Here is a 9,233-nt window from a genome sequence, read left to right as displayed (position 1 = left end):
GTTGAGCCCCCAAAATTGTTAGGATAAATAGAAATTTATGATTTAATAAAGATAAAAAAAAAGAATTCTGGAGAGACTTAGAAAAGCAGCTCAGGGGCCAGAAACGATCCACACGTCAAATTTCTAATTAGAAAAGCAAGTTTAGTTATATTCTATTACTTGCGGAACTATATTTTCGTTCTACTTTGTCTTTGATTCTGAAGAGAGCTGGTCCTTCTCGAGGTTGTCATTATTATTATACCGGCATTTTGCCGAGTCATTAGAGACATCTCGAAAGCTTACGATCGCTGGGCAAAGTCCTTGTATTAAGCTTGCTATCAAAAATAAGCTGGTTATACGTTTCCAAGCTAACCGGGTTTATTAAATAAACACTTTGTCGACACAACTTTCATCGATTTCCACTATATATTTATTTATTTATGTACTATTTATCTTAATTTTAATCATGAATTTGGTAGAAAAATAGAAAATTTGGAAAATTACAAACATATTTGAGAAATTAGGAATTATATATTATATATTATTATATCAGGCACCGGCGGCTCCACTGACGTTGGCCCGACTAAAAGAATCGATTGCTTATGAGCCGTAACTTTATTTTCAATAATTACCTTCTTTATTCAAAGTATTATAGAAAAAAATGATTTTTCAGGACTTTTTCGACGTCGATTTTTTAATCAGGAATAAACGCTTATTTGCTTGATAGACGGTTTTTTTACACCCCTGTATATGTATAAATTATAGATTCATTTATAAATTTATGTATCATGTTAATATATTAATGTATATATAAATGTATACCAATAATATATCTTTTTTACATACACATGGCGCAGCATGCACGCGTATACCATTGGATTTGTATGTTACTTGAATTTTCTTTTTGTAAAAGTTTACTTGATTTCTTGGTATTTTTTTATATATGATCATAAATTTATTTCCTTTTTAATACAAATAGATAAAAATAAAAATCTTTTTAATAAATTATTTGAAAATATGTGCATAACATATTCAAAGTAATTTAGCTGCCCAATAATAATTTTGGAAATAAACTTTGTCAACATTTGAAAAACTTAGAGATACCAAATTATAAAGTTAAATAATATTGTAATATTAAAAATAAAATTGAGACATATATAGGAATAATATGATATACATATGAATAGTAACAGAAAATATGAAGATAGTAATTCTCTTCTCCTTTTATTTTTCAGACAATTTCCTTGCTGTTGATCCTCAAGTAACACAGTTGTACAATATTATGCAAGTTGTATCAAAGAATTTAATGTACAGGGTAAATCGATAATGTCACAATTAAATATTGGAATTAAATAAATATAAACTATAATTAAAAAATTTATTGAATAAAAAATTTGTATTTCACAATTTTCAAATATAACTTTTATCATAAATATAATCCATAATAGACGTTTTCAAAACACCTTAATATTTTTTTTTTTCAAAGTAGGAAAGAGAGATAAAATTAAGATAAAATTTTTTTCTTCAAATTAGTTAATATTAATATATTAAAACTAATTTAATATGCTACAAATTTTTTGCATTAACGATTATGCTTTGCAGAAGATAACATTAAACAAATAGTTAATAAATAAATTGTTTATATTTAAATAATTTTAAATAACTTCACATTTATATAAATTTAATTGTCAAATTATACATGCATACATGAAGTTGTATTATTAAATTTGTAATTTATATATTTTAGAATGGACACCAGAAGTAATTAAATGTGTAATGGAAAAGGACAAAGTGGTACGTATGTATATACACATAAAAATTAGAGAAACAAACTGTAATATAAATAAAGTTAAAACATGATAAGGTATTTTAAGTATCTAAGTTCAAATAATAAAAGATATAAAAATTTTGTACCGAAAGTAAGAAGAAGTGATTTATTATTTTGTACAATAAATAAAATTAATTATAAATATGTCAAATAATAAAATTATAACATTTCTTTACTAATTCTTAATATAATTTTCAATATTAGTATATCGATTCCAACATTTATAATATCTAAATCATATTCAAATTTAAATTTTAATAAAATTTAATTTTAATTTGTTTTAAAATTTTGTTTAGCAGCATAATTATCGATTATTTTTACTCGCAACCAATTTGGAGTATTAACAATTAATTATTGGCATGCTAATTTTTGTAATGAAAAAGAATTTGGAAAATTAAAATAATAATAGTATTACTAAAGGAAAATCTTAAAATTAATTGCGACACATAGTTAATTTATTTATAAAGTGAGAAATAAATTTTTCCTTTATAAAACAACAACAGCAATGTATACATTTATATGATTGCAGACATATATTTATTATACAGGGTGTCTGATAACTTTTTGTAATCCCGAAGTGCGAAGGTAGATCAAATCAAATTAAGGAAAAAGGTCTTCTACTGTTTTACTGTGATATTCGCAATAATTAACGAAAAATTAATTAAAGAAGCTCAGCTAATCTGTACAAGGATGAGCACGCGACGAAAAAGGCCGTCCCACTGTAACTTGATATTAGTTACTCGACGAAGAGGTGAGCGGACCTTACTCACTAAACGTAACGCTGAAATGCCGCGCGCCGCCATCATGTTTTGGAGTGTGTCCCCCACCGCTTCGTCGCATGCTTATATTTGCATGGATTGGCTGAGCTTCTTTAATTAATTTTTCATTAATTATTACGAATATCACAAAACAGTAGATGACCTTTCTTCTTAATTTGAGCCAATTTACCTCCACCCTTCGCAAAAAGTTATCAGACTCTGTATAATTACAGATTTAAAAAAATACATAATTTGAATTATTATTTGCGTATGCGTGTGTATGTGTGTGTGTGTGTGTGTGTGTGTGTGTGTGTGTGTGTGTGTGTGTGTTATATGTGTTATATGTGTGTGTGTAATAATATTATACATTTAAGCAATTGCTTTACTATTGGAATTGTTTACAATTAAAGTTCTTAAAAATGAAGTAAAAGCGATTCACAATTACAGCAATGAGTTATTTACAAACTGATGTGATCTTTCACATTTTGTAAAGGAGAATAAAAGACATAAAAGATAATATTACATGTTTACATTTAAAAGATAATATTACATGTTTTCATTTAATTTCATGAAATTTTTCGATCGTAATTTACAATTATATGTATCGTATATGTATCGTATAAATATAGTTGTTATATTAATTATACAAAAATATATATCTTCAATCGCTTTAATAGCATATTTTTTAAAAATATATATTACTTGAATGATTTTTGCAAACTTATATCTTTTTGAAATTTGTTAATAATAAATAAATAATACAATTTTATCGATCTTTCAGATCGACGAACAAGGTTTAGTCAACAAAGAAAAACTTTTTGCTAATTATGATAAACTCATTTCCGATGCGGCCAAGTTGAAGGAAGCAAAAGACATCTCCACCACATGTTTTCAGCAAGGTAAATAAAACATATAGATATTCAGTATGTAGTAATTCTTTTAATAATCTATAATTTTTTTGCTTTACAATTAGAAATTATATTTAAAAGAAAATTTTCTTCTTCTATATTATAAATAATATTCATTAAAATTATACATAGTGTAATTATTTTGTAAAGCTGAATTATTTTCAACAACTTACTTTATTTCAAATTGCATATATTAATTGCATATTTTATATGAAGCCCAATCAGGAAGCAATGATGAAAAGACTATGACGGCTATACGGTGCGCAGTACATGTAGCAGAGCTATTTGATAAGCCCGAATAAAGGAAGAAAGTACATTTTTTCTCTTGCGTAGTATTCATATAATAAACTAATAAGTAATGCAATCTCGCGTATATGATTAAATATTAATAATTCTGATTTTATAACTATACATTCTCGAAGATTTTATATAAAACCTTCTTGTTTTATGAATTGTAATTAACTTTGTATGCTTGTATTCAATAAAATATAATACTTAATCCTTTCTTAGAAATTATAAAAAAGAACCGGTCTTCAGTATTAATATTACGATTAAAATATTATAAGAATATTATTTCCTTCATAAAAGCGTATAAAAAATATATTATTATAAAATTATTATAAATATCTATATAAAATTAAATTTATAATATAATATTTAAATTTTATTATAAATTATTATAATAAGATATTATTTACAATAATTAATTGCTGTTATACACTGTTATAAGAAATTTTAAAACTTTTTTATATCGAAGCAATAATCGTATACGCACACTGTGAACGCCGCTTGAGGGACAAACTCGCTTTGCGTGTATGCGAACATATAGTATGTACGTGAGTCTGAACCTGGAGAAAAACGAAAAATGTCACAATTCTGATATTCGATCTTCATTTCTCAGAATTGACTGCACCAATTTTATTCAAACTGGTCGCAATTGAAAGCTTATATCCACATTATATAATACAAATGTCGTTAGATTTTTTATTACTGCTTTAGTTTATTAAATATCTTAATCGAAAGTTTACTTGACATGAAAGTTTACTTGGTAACGCCGCATTGAGAATAGTGATTCTCAACTCAATGCTTGGACCTGTTTTTTATGTACTTGGCTTTGCGATGCTACCGCGTCGCTCGATAACATATTTCTTGTAGATTTTATACTTCAAGTCACATTAGTCACTTCGATTTCTAATAAAAAAAGCATCTAATAAAAAAAACAATCAAACCTACTTAAATAATCAATTTCGAATATATAATTACTTTTGTTATAAAAATAATAACTCGTGAAAAATTGGTCATATTTAATTTGTCATGTATATAATATTCATGACAATCATCAAAAGTTTACTTAGGTTGAATAATGACAATAAAGATTGGCTGTATCTAATCGACCTAATGGTCCAATAATCCAAGATAAAAGAGATATTTATACGTGATATAAACTGCTATAAATTCCAAGAATAGACATAAAATTTCAATTTGTCTATATATGTATATATAAATGCACGAATATTATTTTATATAAATTTCACTTTTCTAAACTGCGGAAATCAAATATAATAATAAGTAATAGCTATTTTGCACTCGAGAAAAGATTAATGCGACAATCAAGCATAAAAATAAACTCATTCGCTGCTAATCTAAGCAACGCCAAATTTAAAAACAACCTTCTTTCTAAAATAATTAATAGAAGATGCAAAACGTATATTGTGACATTAATGTAATTTTGTATTAGATATTTCTTTGCAATACCTTTTCGGGCAACTGAACCTGACATATATCAGTTCAATTTTCAAATTTCAAGATGATGGATCTATCATATTGATGTCTATGTAAATTTTCTTTAACGTAAATTTTCTTATAACTTTATACTTATATATCTCAACGAAAAAAATTGTGCGGCGGTAATCGAAAGTGAATTGAAAGGTGAAAGTGAATACTATACGATGACATGGCAGAATTATTTCAAAAAATTTGATTTCTCCACAATAAATTCATGAAATTGGCCAAAATAGTGATTTTGGGCTATTCAACTATATAAACTAAATTACTTAAAAACCCGACGTGCTGGGAAAATTCTACGGCCAGATTCATTTTCAGCGTCACAAAATCTATTAGATTCACCTACTCTGTTTTTTGTAACTGAACTAAGCCTGTGTAATCAAAGCAATTAATTCTCGAAATAATAAAAAATAATTACGCAAATTATTAGCCTGCCTTAATTATTAGCATAAAATTAGCATTAATATTCAATAATTTTGATATTTATCAAACATTAAAATAATGTTCTAATTATATAAATTACAATTGACTTAATAAGGAACAAAAAAATTGTTTCTTGCTTACGTAAGTAGAAGAAAATTAATTTGAGTTTTTCAATTCGGAAATAATGTATATTAATACGATCATACATACAATTTGAGTAATTGTTACAATTTAAATAATTGTAATGCACATTTAGACTTTTAATTTTTTCAATATTTTTGCATTAAATAAATATTAAAATATCGCATTATACGTATGTCATTTGTTTCGTTTTGAAATTGAGATTTATTAAATAATAGAGGATATTTTATATGTATACACGCACGCACGCACACGCACGCACACGCACACATATATATCAAATAGTTGTGTAAAACACTTTAAAAATTTCTTCTAACAATAAAATAACTTCTCTTACACGAACTTTTCACGAAATTAATTTAAATGGCCACAAAATTAATTTTATTTTCTTATGTTATTAATTAAATTATTTATAATGATTATTATTGAAATGATTATTATGATGATAATTATTTAAAAATAAAAAAAATTAATATTCTAATAGAATAATTACAAAATATTATTTAAAGTATTTTTACTGTTAAAAGAAGTTAGTAGTAGTTAATTATGGTTCTTAACATATATAAACATATATCTTAACATATATCTTTACGAAATTAGTCGTCCAAAAACGCGTGCGCGCGCGCGCGCGCGCGTGTGTGTGTGTGTACAGGGGGTCTGTTGTATCATCTGCCAAAAAACCATAAGTAGATTTCGTTAAGTCGAATTGAAAAGTCCTATACCGTTTTGCAAACAACTTATTAATATCTCGAAATTTTGCGTAATTATTTGTAAAAGGATATAGGACTTTTTAATTCAGTTTAGCAAGATCTACTTAATTTATAAACAGGAGAATATGTAATATTATTGCACACATTAATTATTACATTGTAATTTTTAATGTATTAATATATTAATGATAAAATTGCAATAACTTGTAAGACATAAAATTCTGTTTCTGTAGGCGCAGTAGGAAGGTACCCATATGAAAGAAAAATGGGACTCAGTGGATGCTTAGTGCCAATAGTCGAGTTTGTAGACAAGCTGTAGAAAAAGAGATATATAAAATATCTATCTATATAAGATCTATACATATAAGATATATATATATTATATCTATATCTTATATCTATTTCTTATATCTATTTTCATCTTCTCTATCTTATATCTATTTTATTATATCTATCTCTAAGATATCTATAAGATATATATATATTAGATCTATATATATTATATATTATACATATTATATATATATAAGATATAGATATATATTATATATATATAAGATATATATATGTATAATATATAATATATATATATATATATATATATATATAAACATAATATCAATAAAAGTAGCAATTATGCGGAAATCAATAAAGATTTTATTTTATGTTAATGTTTTGTTGTTGTTTATTTCATTTGATATTGTAGTATCAAGCTTTAAATTTCCATACCTATTTATACCTGTTTATTTCAATTATACTTAATTAATCAATTATTACTTAATTATTAATTATTTATACCTATTTATTTCAATTATATTTAAATTGTGCTCTGTAATTATAGAATTTTTATAAGTTCGTTCTAAAGATAATTTTTCTCCTTAAAAATCTTTTCACTTAATTGAAATAATCAGAAAAGTTTTTCTACTTTTATTAATTAAATGATTTATAACATAAGAATGGACAAATAAATTTTCTTATGGAACTTTCATAGAATATTCTCTTTCAAGACATTTATCTTTTATAGGTTTTGTATTCTGAGCAATAAGCGTTGTTCACTTCTATTTCTAATTACAATGAGTTATTTAAATAATTGATTTTAATAATATTTCATTAATATTAATAAAATCAATTATTTAAATAACTCATTGCAATTAGAAATAGAAGTGACCAACGCTTCAATCATCTGCAACCATCTCCAACCATCTGCATTATCAAGTGAGAAATCTTTTGTCATGTACAAGAATTTTTATGATCCATCGTGATGAGAAGTACTACGATAATCAGGACATATTTTATCCGGAAAGATTTTTGAGAAAAAACAATAAGATGTATCACAATTCATTTCATCAGATATCATTTGGATTTGAATCAAAAATGTGCATGGTCTAACGATTTGCTATATTGAAAGTACTCTTGTTGTCTCATTTTGTTAGTCCAATATAAACTGAAATTATGTATAAAATTACCTTTGAAATTCTTCTTCTTTCTTCTGAAATTCTTCAGAAAAATGCAACAAATATACCGAAAGGCGGATTCTGGTTGAATATACATCGTAGAAATGATATGTGCATCCCACATTCTACATAGAAAAATTTTGAAATTTAATTAGAATTAAACACCTCATAAGAATCATTAATTCCAAGAAATCTTTAAAAATTTGAATCAGAATTATAATTCAGACTATTAACCTTTTACTAATATTCCTTAATAAATAATATAACATAATAATATATGTATGTAAATTGCAAATCTAAGTATCTTTTTTTATTTGTTTTCTTTAATGTTGTTTTCTCTAATGTTCTCCAAATTATTTTCCAATTTCTATTAACTACATTACAATTAAATAATATATTTAAAACGTTTTGCTTAGATAGAAATTTACAATTAATACTAACTTAATTAGTACTTGATTCTTAATTTTTATTAAAAATATAAGAAACGTGGTCATTAAAAATTGTGATAATTTAACAACTCACTACGAACTGTTAATTTATTAAGGAATATTTCAGCAAATAAATATTTTAGCAAAATAATGATAGCAAAATATTATTTTTATATTAATAAGTTATAAATAAACACATTTTATTATTATGTAAAAGATACGAAAAATTTCGATTTTTTTAAAATACAAAATTTATAATTTATATATTTATTAAATTTAAAAATCAAAACACATATAAGCGAAATAATATAACATTGATTGATTATACATCATTATTATACATCATATTTCATAAGAATCTACTTTTATTTATTATCTCATCAATACGACAAGATTAATTTTATTAATATAATTTGATTTGATTGTTATAATTTGATTGTTTTACTTTTCATTTCCGATTTTTCGAGTCTTTTCAAATATCGGAAATGAAAATTAAAGCAGTTGTATCAAATTATTTCGAAAAAAAAATATAGAAATCGAATAAAAAATAATATGTATCATCTAATGAATTCTCAAAGATGAGAGAAGATAAACCAAGAATCTTGAGAATTCTCTACAAAAGATAAAAATTAAAACAACACGTATTACATTATTATATGTATATATCTTTTCAAATTTATATATGTATGTTTTTCAGAAAGATTCGTATTCCTACTTTATATTTAGCATTACTTTCGATCATCTGCTTATAAATAATTTTCTCTTATAAATAAAATATTACATCTAGCTAAATATTAAAAAACTACATTTAATTAACTC

The 9,233-nt window shown here is 24.4% G+C and overlaps 2 long non-coding RNA genes across 2 annotated transcripts in view; one reads left to right on the top strand and one right to left on the bottom strand.

The window, feature by feature from the left end:
* Positions 1-1,709: 1,709 nt before the first annotated feature.
* Positions 1,710-3,972, top strand: LOC112639417. Its single transcript, XR_003123504.1, has 3 exons — positions 1,710-1,773; positions 3,347-3,464; positions 3,690-3,972. It is a non-coding gene; the product is annotated as an uncharacterized LOC112639417 (long non-coding RNA).
* Positions 3,973-6,724: 2,752 nt separating this feature from the next.
* Positions 6,725-9,233, bottom strand: part of LOC112639419 — a 2,717-nt gene continuing 208 nt past the window's right edge. Inside the window, exons 2-3 of the long non-coding RNA XR_003123506.1 lie at positions 7,999-8,111; positions 6,725-6,845 (exon numbers count right to left, since the gene is read on the bottom strand). This is a non-coding gene — a long non-coding RNA (uncharacterized LOC112639419). The remainder of the gene's footprint in view (positions 6,846-7,998; positions 8,112-9,233) is intronic.

The sequence above is a fragment of the Camponotus floridanus genome, unplaced genomic scaffold (assembly GCF_003227725.1).
Source record: "Camponotus floridanus strain SB8 unplaced genomic scaffold, Cflo_v7.5 scaffold63, whole genome shotgun sequence".
NCBI classification, from domain to species: domain Eukaryota; kingdom Metazoa; phylum Arthropoda; class Insecta; order Hymenoptera; family Formicidae; genus Camponotus; species Camponotus floridanus.
Note: the sequence above shows the minus strand (reverse complement) of the source record. Positions and strands in the feature narration are given on the sequence as shown.